This window comes from Microtus ochrogaster, unplaced genomic scaffold (genome assembly GCF_000317375.1).
Source record: "Microtus ochrogaster isolate Prairie Vole_2 unplaced genomic scaffold, MicOch1.0 UNK10, whole genome shotgun sequence".
Lineage (NCBI taxonomy): Eukaryota > Metazoa > Chordata > Mammalia > Rodentia > Cricetidae > Microtus > Microtus ochrogaster.
The window spans coordinates 4,081,932-4,094,514 of NW_004949108.1; positions in this window are offsets into that span (position 1 = coordinate 4,081,932).

Genomic DNA, 12,583 nt, shown 5'->3' on the forward strand with positions numbered 1-12,583 from the left:
TCCTCCTCCTCCTCCTCCTCCTCTTCTTCTTCTGAGACAGGGTTTCTCTGTAGCTTTGGAAGCTGCGCTGGAACTAGCTCTTGTAGACCAGGCTGGCCTCTAACTCGCAGAAGCCTGCCTCTGCCTCCCCAGTGCTGGGATTAAAGGTGTGCACCACCACTGCCCCGGTCTGCTTACTACTTCCTGAGGATGGGGAGGTCAATGCTGTTATGGGAAAATTAAAAATGCTTCAGGATCCCCGGCTGCAGTAGGCAGCAGAAATGCTGTAGGTCCCCAAGCGGTGGTAGCGGGGTCATGTGGCAGCAGGCAGTGGGCCCTGAGAGCAGCCAGTACCAGGCAGAGATGGCTGCCGGTCCCAGAGCGGTGGCTGGTCCCAGGCAGGGAGACACATGGCGGGCTGGCAAGAGACAGAGACGTGGATAGGCACAACATACAGAGTGAGGTTGGATACTAGTATTCAGTGAGGAGAGAGAGAAAGAGAGAGAGAGAGAGAGAGAGAGAGAGAGAGAGAGAGAGAGAGAGAGGAGAAAGAGAGACAGAAGTAGGGGAAGGGGAGAAGTGGGGAGAAAGGCAGAATCTGCCTCTCCAAGAGGAAGAGGGAAAACAGAGAGCTCAGGCTGGAAGCTGAAGATCAGCCTGCCTTAGCGGATGGGGGGGGGAGTGGGCGTGGCTTGTCTCTTAAAGCGATAGAACAATCATTACAAATGGCGGTGAGCCAAGCTATGTTAGTATATGTCTTCCTCTGTGATAAATACAGACATCGGTCTCTCCAGATCTAACCTTGTCTAGTTTTGTTTCTGTACATTGACATAATTTTATAGACAAGGATGTTAAAAATTCATGTAATTATTGTTGACCAGAATACAAAGAAGTTTGTTTCTGACTTTTTAGGTCCTTTCCCATCCCAATGTTATGACAAATAGGTGTGGGGACAGATCTTCCCATCGTCACTCACAGTGCACCTTTTCAGTCACTCAAGGGCCCATGCGGTACAGGTCTAGTGACAATTATCTATATTCTGCACGGAAAGTATCCTTGTTAGCTTTGTTACCTTGAAATAGATTAGAACCACCTGACGGGGAGTCTCCATAAGGAATTTCCTGGATCAGGTTGGCCTGTGGGCATCTGTGTGGATTGTCTTGATTGGTCATTCATGTCAGAGGGCTCGTCCCATTGTGGGTGGCGCCATTCCCTGGGCAGGTGGTCCTGGGCTCTTGAAGCAATCCAGATGAGCATTCCTGTGAGCAGGCCAGCAAGCAGTACTCCTCCATAGTGTTTCTTTAAGCTCCCCTTTGAAGTCCTGCCCTGACTTTCTTCACCGATGAACCAGCTGAAACCCTTTCTTTCCAGCTGAAACCCTTTCCTCCCCTAAGTTGCCTTTGGTTGGTGTTTTATTTCACCCATAGAAACCAAACCGGAACAGGAAGTAACGGAGACTCAGAGAGACCAGCTGGCTTGTTTGTGATCAGGCAGCTGGCATGCAGCAGAGGCTGCCACAGTGTGTCCTTGTTAGATACCTGTCTAGCATAGCGCGACCGAAAGGGGCCTGGGCTGGAACTGCTGGGCCACCAGGAAGTAGAAGGGGAGCTTTCTTCCTCCCAGACCTTTGCCTCTGGTGCTGCTGTCAGGGATTATGTATGACCAGAGACCTCCAAGCTGAGACTGAGGTCTGCGGACAGGGATTGCTTTGAATGGAAGGTCGACTTCTGTGATCCAGACTCCCTGGGGACCAAGCTGCCCACAGGCCCGCCCGTTTGATTCTTGTCCCCACACAGGGTGTCTTCCTGCTGTTCCCCGGAGGGCTCTGTCATGAGGTCTGAGCTGTGACTCAGGCAAGCCACTGCCTCTGATGACTGCATGCTGGCTTTGGGGGACTGTACTAGGAGACTCGTGACATCATAATTATTTGCTTCTTGTGGACTGAAACATCCCACAGATGACAGTAATTAACAAGTCCTGCCCGGTGTGACATTTTCTTCCAAAGGCTGTAAGATGTTTCAGAGTTCCCGTCTCTGTTCCGCTCTGCCTTCCTGCCCCTCTCTCTCACCTCCCACTCTGATCTTGGTTCCCGCCCACACTGTCTCCCCCTCCCTGTGCCATGCCTTCCCTCTTTTCTTTTGACCCACTCTCCTGTGCTGTCGCCATCTGGGGACAGAGATGGACCTGGGGACAACAGGAGATAACCTTCAGTCCAGTGCTTCCCAGGGCGGGGGTTCCCTAAAACAACTCACCAGTGTCGGGAATCAAGCCTCTTCCCAGACCCTCCTCAAATTCCATTGCTGTCTCTGGGTCTCAGGTTCCCCATCCGCACTGCCTGCTGGGGACCTAGGTGCCTACCGAATAGGCAGCTACTGTTCATGTAAATGCTGGACCTGTTTAGTCCCGCACAGCCAGGTTTCTCACCCAAATCTTTAGTTGTATAATAATAATAAAAAAAAATCACAACTGGGCTAGAGAGATGGCACAGGGTTAGGGAACACTGTTTCTAACTGTTCAGAAGATCCAGGTTCCATTCTCGGCACCCACCTGTGGTCACAGACCTCTGTGACTCAAGTTCCAAGGGACTCAAACAATATGGTGCGTAGACATACATGCAGGCAAAATACCCACACACATTAAAAACAAAATTTAAAATAAGTAAATAAAATGTAATATAAATAAATTAAATTAAAAAAAAATAAAACGCAGCAACTCAACCAACATTTAAAACAACATCAAACCTAATCTACATGGGAAGTAGAAAAGGACAAGGTCTCCTGAGTAAATTGGGAGCATGGGGACCTTGGGAGAGGGTTGAAGGGAAGGGGGGAGGCAGAGAGGGGAGCAGAGAAAAATGTAGTGCATAATAAAAAATAAAAAATAAACCCAAACATTCTAACAACCATACAAGCAGAAGATAAACTAACTGGACACACACTGAGGAGAAATGCTAGAAAAATACTAACGTCTGAAAACTATCATAACTGAAGTGCTCACTGACTGGTAAGTGGATATATACACTGTAGTATATATACACAATGTAGTAGCTGTCAGTTCCCAAGAAACCTAAGACAAGTCTCGCTCTATACCCATGGCCCCTCCCAGCACTTTCTGTCTGTCCCACCCCTCTCCCTAAACTTCCACCTCCCTGGGTCTGGGCTTCCCTTCCTCCGGCTTGTCTTCCCCATATAACTCAGCCATTTTGGCAGCAGACTGTCCTGGTCCATGCACCCTCTTACCCTCTCTTGCCCCCCTCCCTTCCTCTCTGCTCCCTCCTCCTCATTCAGCTCAGTCTGGACTCTCAGGTGCCTCTGACTGCATTCTCCCTCACATCTACAGTAAAACCTTACTCCTCTACCACACCTAGGAGTTGTTATGTCCCCATATTCCTTCAGTAACCAGTATTAGACAGGCAGGAAATTCTGTCATTCACGACAACATGGTTGGGGACTTCATGCTAAGAGAAATAAGCTGTGTGTAAAGACATACACTTCCCATGACGTTCACTTCCTCATGGAGTCCTAAATGACAAACTCATTGCAGTATAGGGCACAGAAGAATACCTTGGGGCCTTGGCGAGTGGGCAGTTCCAGTGAGGTCCTGTTGCTTAGCATGGTGGCCTCGGTTCGTAAAGACCATCGCGCGCCTTTCAGAGTGGCTGAAGGGGTAGTGACAGAGAAGCCTTTTGTTCCTGAGATAAAACACTGGTCGGAAACCTTAGGGGAGACGAGGATTCGTTTGCGTTCTGCTCTCAGGTCAGTCATCCTCGGCAGAAGTCCGGGGCAAAGAACTCCAGCAAGACCGTGAAACAGAAGCCACGGAGGAGCTCTGCTTGCTGGCTCACTCATGCATGCGCACACTTACCGAGCTTTCTTCTGTAGCCCAGGTGTCTGGGGAACGGGCCACCTCTGACATCTCCCAGACAGGCCCACTGGCCAGTCTGATCTAGGCAGTTCCTAAAGGTGACTCTGGGCTGTGTTGACACGCAAAGCTAAGTAGGACAGTGGGGTTTTTAATGTTCCCACCACAAGGAAATGATAATAATTAAGGTGATGAATATGTTAATTAGCCTAATTTGATCATTTCATAAGCACATAGAGGGATCTAAACAACACTTTGTAGCCAATAAGTATGTCTGATTCTTTGCCAATTTGAACAAAAATCAAACAAAACATAATAAAATGTTTTTATTGCATTTTTAGTTCCACAGACACATTTGCACAGAAGGTACACCCACATACACCCCACCTCCTCCCACTTCCCCTCTCTATACAGCATCCCATGGTACCAGCACCCTCCGTTACAACTGATAAAACTCACTGTCACACCATCACCCAGATGGCTTCATGCTCTATGCATGTATTATACTTCTGACAGATCTGTAATGTACCCACACGTATAGTAACAGTCACAGAAGCTTTACCATATGGGGATGGGGGGATGGTTCAGTGGGTCAGAGATCCAGGCACATCTGCCTGACAACTGGTTTGGTCCTCAGAACCCACTTTCTCTCCTAAAGCCAGATATAGTGGACATCTGTCATCCCTACACTCCTTCAGAGAGATGGAAGAGAAGCTAGGAGAACCGGCCAGAAGCTGAGGGCCTGCTAACCTGGAGTCAGTCAGAAACTGCTTTAAAGTAAGGTGGAAGGAAAAAACTAACCAATGAAAAGCTTTCTTCTGGTCTCCATGAGAATGCCGTGGTACAAACATACCTGCACATGCACCTGCACATGCACCTGCACACACCTGCACACCCCCACACACCTGTGCAAACATACATACACACCTAACACCTCCCACACCTGCACACACATCTTCACACACCTGCACATACACCTGTACACATACCCCACACCTGCACACGTATTTGCACACAACCTGTACACATACCCCCATACCTGCACACATACTCGCACACACACCTGCACAGATACCCCCACACCTGCACATACACCTGTACACATACCCCCATACCTGCACACATACCCGCACATACACCTGCACAGATACCCCCACACCTGCTCACACAGCTGCACATACACCTGTACACATACCCCTACACCTGCACACACACCTGCACACACATCTTCACACACTCGCACATACACCTGAACACATACCCCCCACTCCTGCACACATACCCACACACACACCCCAAAACACATCCTCACACACACCCGCACACACACCAATAGTTTTATCAGCCTGCAAACCTTTCATGTCCTGCTCCTCCACCCTAAGCTCAGTAGTCACTCATCCTTTTGTACTCTCCAGAGTGTCACAGACGGAATCACGGAGAGCGTACCTCTTGCAGACAGACTTCTTTTGCTTGGCAGCATGCACTTCAGTTTTCTCCATCTCTTTCCACGACTTGAAAGCTCCTTTCTTTTTGATCTGCACCAATTCCATTGTCCAGACATACTGAATTTTATCCACTCGCCTACTGAAAGACATCTTGGATGAGTTTGTATTTTTACAACTACAAGTAGCTGTTGCTGGATACTGGTGGTGCACGCTTTTAATCCCAGCACTAGGGAAGCAGAGGCAGGCAGATTTCTATGAGTTCAAGTCAGGTCTACAGAGTGAGTTCCAGGACAGCTAGGGCTATACAGAGAAACCTAGTCTGAAAAAACAAAAAACCAAAAAGAACAGCAAGCAACTGCATCCACATGCTTGCATTCTACGGGCATACGTCACTCAGCTGATGAGATTACAAAGAGCTTAATTATGGGTCACATGACCAGAGGACGTTTGGTTTGGTGAAGAGCCACCAAACCACCTCCAGCAGCAAGTGAGAGTCCTATTGCTCCATGTCCTTGCCAGTACTTGGTGTTGTCATTGTTTTGAATTTTGGAATACTCTGATAGGTGGTGGTACCCAATGTAGATTTAATTTGCATGTCTCTGTTGCCTCATAAAGTTGAACATCTTCTCACAGGCTTACCTGTCACCTGGATATAGACTTTAATGAGGTGTCTAACCAGGTGTATTCCCCATCTTTAACTGTTGTTTGTTCCGTCATTGTTGGGCTTAGTGTATTTTGATAATTATCAAATGTATTTTCTGTAAGCACTTTTGTATACTTTATGGCTTATTTTCCCAAGACAATGTGATTGTATATTTAGTTCTGTGTATGTGCCTGTGTGGGGTGCATGTGAGTTCAGGTGTGTGAGGAGGCCAGAGGAGGGAGCTGGAGTTACAGGTAGCTAGCTGCGAGCTGCCTGATGTGGGTGCTGGGAGCCAAGCTCAGGCCCTTTGCAAGAGAAGCAAGTACTCTTAACTGCTGAGCCATCTCTCCAGCCCCTTCTCACTCTCTTGACATTGTCCTCGGAGCAAAAGTTTAAGATGAATGGGAACTGGTGCATTTTCTTTTGTAGGTTGTACCTCTGGTTTCAGCCAAGGTTACCTAAATTCTCTGCCGTAGCATCTTCAAGGTGCTTTATAGGTTCATAGTTATATCTATGACCCCCTTCTCTCTCTCTCTCTCTCTCTCTCTCTCTCTCTCTCTCTCTCTCTCTCTCTCTCTCTCCCTTTCCCTCTCCCTACTCCTCCCCCTTCTTTTCTGAGACAGGGCATCACTCTGTAGCTCAGGCTGGCCTCAGACTCAAGATCCTCCTGCCTCAGCCTCCTGAGTGCTAGGACCACAAGCCTACACTGCTCACCCACCTTTATGATCCAGTACGAGAGCTTGTGCTGGGTGTACACTCCTCCTAGATTTGGCTCTTTCACATGTGGATGCTGGGCTCTTGCAACACCATTTGTTGAGAGGTGATCTTTGATCTACTGTGCTGCCTTTGATTCCCCGCCAAAGATCAACGGGCTGTATGTTGGTAAGTCTATTTCTGGGCTCTCATTTGTCGCCTCGACCTACTTGTCCTTATGTTTCCTGGCTCCATCCTGGCCTGGTTGTTGCAGCTTTGTAGTAAGGTCTTGAAGTCAGATGGTAAGCGTCCTCTGACAGGTCAGCCGTCCTCAGTGACTCTGTCCTCGTGTTTTTTTTAAATCCACGGAAGAATTGCCAAGACAAAAGATGATGTCGAGCTGCTTTCTCTTATGTTTTCTTTTAGGATGTTTAGAGTTGCATGGTCTTACTCAAATCTTGAATCCATTTGGAGACTTTTCTCCTGTCCCTAATTGTAGAAAGAGGTCTGATTTTCTTCTTTTGCATGTGAATATGGCTTTGTTTCTCTTAATGGCTGAATAATATTCCATTGTAATGACCATAAGTCACAAGTAGCTTGATGGGGATGTACCGAGGAAAGCTTTGTTAGACAAACGTTTTTGGCTACTGAAATATTGTGGAGTGATCGCACACAGCCAGGGGTACAGTCAGTCTCTCCATAAGACCTCTCGTTGCAACCAAAAGACACAATAAGCATAAGATTCATGAGGCTAGTGTAGCAAATAGATTTACAATAAACTTTGATGGCCCTGATTTAGAATAATTTCATTTAGGATTTTTTAATTTAAAATGATAAAGCAATATACATATTTTAAGTTTTCTTCCTGAAATATTTTAATAAAAATTGGCCTTTTCCAAGAAACACCCACTGCATGTCCATCAGTAAAAGAGAACCGTAACAAAATAGAAAATTTACCATATGGCTATGATTTAAAGAAAAAAAATATGCAGACCCTGGAGCACGATAGCCAAGTCCGAGATTCAAGCCAAATCTTCCTGACGGGCCCAGTAGGAACCCGGATAGACAGCAGAGTAGAGTGTGGTCCATCAGCCCCTGCCATCAGACGCCTCTCAGAAGCACCTTCCTCAAAAGCAGTCCAGTCTGAGGCGTGATTTTAGGATAAGGCAGAGCAATATTAACACAACACATACATGTGATAAAAAAAAATTCTATAGTTCCCCCACATAGTCTGAATCTGAAAACAAATCTAGAATCTTTATTACTTTTCTTTAAACAATTGCTGGGACCGGAATCAAAGACAAAAAGAAGGCACAGTTTTGCTCGGTTATGTTATCAGATTTGGGGTTTGTTTTCTTGTGGGGATTTTATCCTTTTTTTCTTTCTTTTTCTTTTTTTTTTTTTTTTACAAATATAAATAAAACATGAAAAACTCTACCTCAAAATAATCTAACAGCTCAACAAAAATCCTTAGCTGTGGTCTAGACACATTGACATTTGTAGTGGTTACTCACTCCACAGGTGACTTTGGGCTATCTGACCCAATAGAGGCGGAGCTTCTGATCTGTCTGTGAGCCCTTTAAAGGAAAGAGACGGGTAGTAGTGCTCTCTTGTGTGATAGTCAGAGATCGGACTGCTGGTTCCTTTTACCCCCCAGGGCAGAATGGAAGCCGCAGCGGTGTCTCTATGAGCAAGCGGTTCATGATAAACCCTTGATTCGCCTACTTACATCGTGCAGAAACTAATCCAGACTTTGACGTTTTCATTCTTTTACATGAACTCCTTCCTCTCTTCATTATCCGTTCCAATGGCTTCCTCGTCTCCGTGGCATAGAGAAGATGAGATGGCTTTGTTCCTGGGCGCCCAGTCTGCGTCCCTGGCCCGTGTGTCTCTCCTGTGCTGGTGTCCCACATCTTGAATGCTGCGGGTATGCAGGGAGGACGCCCTGAGGACATCCTAGCAGTTTGCTCAGGGTTTGTGGCCCTGCTTTCAGGAGATGTCAGTCTAGCTTTCTTGTACCGTGTTCTGGTCTGAGGGCAACATTGCCTTGTGGCACTGGAGAGTGTTCTTCTGTTTTTGAATTTTTTTTTAAACCAAAATTAGTATTATATCTTCTTTAATCATTGGGAGAATTCCTCAGAGGAGCACCTGGTCCAGGAGTTCTCTTGTGGGAAGGGCCATAGTGACAACTCCATTTTAATTGCTAGACAAAGGGCTATTCATGAGGTCTGTGTTATTTTTGAGTGATGGTTGGTAGTTTATGTCTTTAAAGGACTTTAAGAATTACCAATATTTACCTGTAAACTTGATTCATATACAATGAAACATAACCACATATAACCCCATTTTCTCCCACCCCCTACCTCATATCCTCTCAACAGTTCTCCTAACTTCATCTTTTTTTAAAAAAATAAATATCCCACTAAGTTCAGTTAGTGCTGCCTGTATGTGCATGTGGGGTAGCCAATGGAGCATGGGGATCCCATCAGTGTCCATCCTCCCCTGCCAAAGTAGCCCCTTTCCCTCCGAAACTATCAATGGCCTCATCTTCTCAGTAAGGGGCAGGACCAGAGATTGGCCCACCTATGCTGGAACTTTGGCTGGCTTGATCTTGTGCAATCAGCCACTGTTGCTCTGGGCTCCGATGTGGTGTAGGAGGTCCTTCTGTATTTGTTTTGCTTTCATTGGTTGAATAAAGAAACTGCCTTTTGGTAGGGCAGCTCTTAGGTGGGCAGACTAAACAGAACAGAATGCTGCTTAGAAGGATAGACAGGCAGACGCCATGGCTCTCCTGCCCAAGACGGACGCTGGTTAGACTCATGCCGGTAAGCCACAGTCAAGGGGCGATACACATTAATGGAAATGGGTTAAACTAATATGTGAGAGTTAGCCAATAAGAGGCTAGAGATATGGCCCAGGCAGTGTTGAAATGAATACAGTTTCTGTGTAAGCTAGCTGGGCAGCTGGGACAAAAAGCAGGCCCGCTCCTCCTTCAACACCTATGTGTCAAATGCAGAATAGAGCATCTGAGGGAGCCCCTCCACACCTCCGGCTCTTGCGTTCTTTCTGCCCCTTCTACCACAATGTCCCCTGAGCGTTGTTGGTGGTGGCAGGGTTGATCTAGCTGTCGCATTTAGGGTAACTTATGTGGTTTAAACTAGGCTTTGCTAGACATATTAAGCCCTTTGGAGTAGACAATCTTGGTGACAAAACAATTCCATTTTCATACTGTTTTCCACGTCTGGCCCAGAGCTCAGCAGGTACAGGGAATGAGTGACAACATGGGTATGTCTGAAAGGGGATGCACATAGCTGGCTTTGCTGGTCAGAGTCTCTGTGAAAGCATCTTGGGTGAATGACTAATTTGATGGCAAAGAAAAGTGGCGATAAAATAAAACATTAAATGAAGTCAAATGACAAATTACATATGCAAATGAAACGAGATATCATTTTCACCCTGCTGGAAACCAAGTTTTACAACCAAATTTAGATCTTACTCAGAAATCATGACGTCTTGAGGAAGTAGGGGCTGTCACCGAGGGTCTTTGTTTTCAAGGTGTTTGAGTCATTTGTTTGAGCCTGCTTTTTGGCACAGCAAGTTCTCAGCATTCATCTTGCAGAGGTCCAGGAGCACATGGAACAAACGAGTCACTTTCTTACATCATCGTTTTCATGAGAATTGGAAAGACACTTAATACCCAGACACAGGGGGGTAGATAAAAATATTTCATGAATGCTAATGTAGAATGCTTGTGAAATATTACTAAGTAAAATATTGGCCACCCCATCTATTAATCATCTATCTATCTATCTATCTATCTATCTATCTATCTATCTATCTATCTATCTTCTTTCTATCAAAAAGGTCTAGAACTATAAGAAAATTTATGAAGTAAATAGAATTCCAAGATGGCCCCATGACTCTTATATCCTTGAATGTGTCATCAGGACAGTGAACAAGACAGATGAGATGTCAGACTTGTGCCTGGCTTGCCTGGCAAAAGTGAAGCCATCTTGAGGACATAATTATGGTCTTTTAGCATATGAGCCTGAGATAATGTAAAGAAAAAAAAAACTCTTATATGGGCCTGCCCCAGTCAGATATTCTTAATAGAACGCTTGAACTTTCCCCACCATCAGAGATGCCGTTGCTGGCCTAAAAGAAGAGAAGAGCCAGTAAGTTTTGTAGCTGTAAGGAAGTGGACTCTGCCTCAGATGAGACTCAGTCACGACCTAACAGCCGGTGAAACCAGAGACCAGGAAGTGGGATGAGCCCGGAAACCCTGACAAGACTCATATGGGATGTTTAAGTCCAGTTCCACCAATGACCCCTTTATACCCAAGAGCTGACTGCAAAATCCCAGGAATAGAGATATATACAAATAGATATGCAGGTTAAATATTTACTGGTAATAAACCACAAGGAATTTTATTTTGAAACAATTCCTTGGCATATATACAATTTTACCATTTACTAAAGATTAAAGCAAATTTGCATATTATTGAAGTGGATGTGCTTGTTTGGTTTTACATGAAGAATTAAGTCTTAGCTACATATTTGATGCTGTAGAATGCTGAGCACCTTCAATGTTTTTCTGTGTTGATCAATATTTTCATTTTATAACTGTCAATTCTAAGAACACCACTTCACATATATACAGTGTTGTCTGAGGTCTCTGTCCTGCCGGGTTCTGCAGCTGTTAAGTCCCAAAGAATCACACGAAGGTTTACATTAGTTATAAACCGATTGGCCCATTAGCTTAGGCTTCTTATTTACTAATTCTTTTTTTTTTTTTTTTTGGGTTTTCGAGACAGGGTTTCTCTGTGGTTTTGGAGCCTGTCCTGGAACTTGCTCTGTAGACCAGGCTGGTCTCAAACTCACAGAGATCCGCCTGCCTCTGCCTCCCGAGTGCTGGGATTAGAGGCGTGAGCCACCACTGCCCGGCTTATTTACTAATTCTTATAACTTACATTAGTCTACAATTCTTGTCTGAGTTAGCCACATGGCTTGGTATCTTTTTTGGCAAAGCAGTCACATCTTGCTTCCTCTGAGGCTGGGTCACTACTGCACACTGCAGAATCCTCTTCCCAGAATTCTCCTGTTCTCATTGCCCTGCCTCTACTTCCTGCCTGGCTACTGGCCAATCAGCATTTTATTAAACAAATATAAGAAACAAATGTTTACAGGGTAAGACCATTGTCCCACAGCCAATACAGAATAAAAATGGGCAGAAGTATGTTTAGGCCATAACAAGAATTACTGGAAATCCTAATTCCAAGCCAAAATTCATTTAGTAATTTTCTTTAAAAATAAAATTTATGTCCATTACTCAAACAACACTTTTTTAAAATCAAGCATCCTAACATAATACAGCCCAAAGATATACCAGCTTGATTCATGCTGAGAAATGATGCTAGGGAAACATTTTGTCTTTGTTTTCTGTAATTAAGGCCTTCTGTGTCTGGAAGAGTAGAAAGTTTCGTATGGATGGTGGAAACACTGTGATGCAGAGCTTGCAACAGTCTGGCAGCCGAGACGAGGTGTCTCAGGCTGTGTTCAGGTGCGGCTTCACGGCACACATGGTACACAGTGTGCATGCAGATGTGTGCAGTCACGGTTGCAGGGAGGTCACGTGATAGGGGGACCTGCTCCCAGGAAGATCACTGCTTCATCACACCTGTGATTTTTGAATTTTTGGTAACTGCATGTTTGGAAACCTTTTACTATTGTCTTTCTTTTGTGGGGGGAGGGCCTCTGACATTCAGTCCTTTGGTCTCTGATAGAGCCACTGCCCACAGTTAAGGAGCTGGGGCTGGGGCTGGGGAGAAGGCTCAGTGGATAAAGTACTTGCCTTACAAGTCCCACAAACACTGTGGATGAGCATGGCAGCCTCTCTGTAATCCCAGCATCCACATACACTGTGGACGAGTGTGGTAGCCTCTCTGTAATCCCAGCATCCACA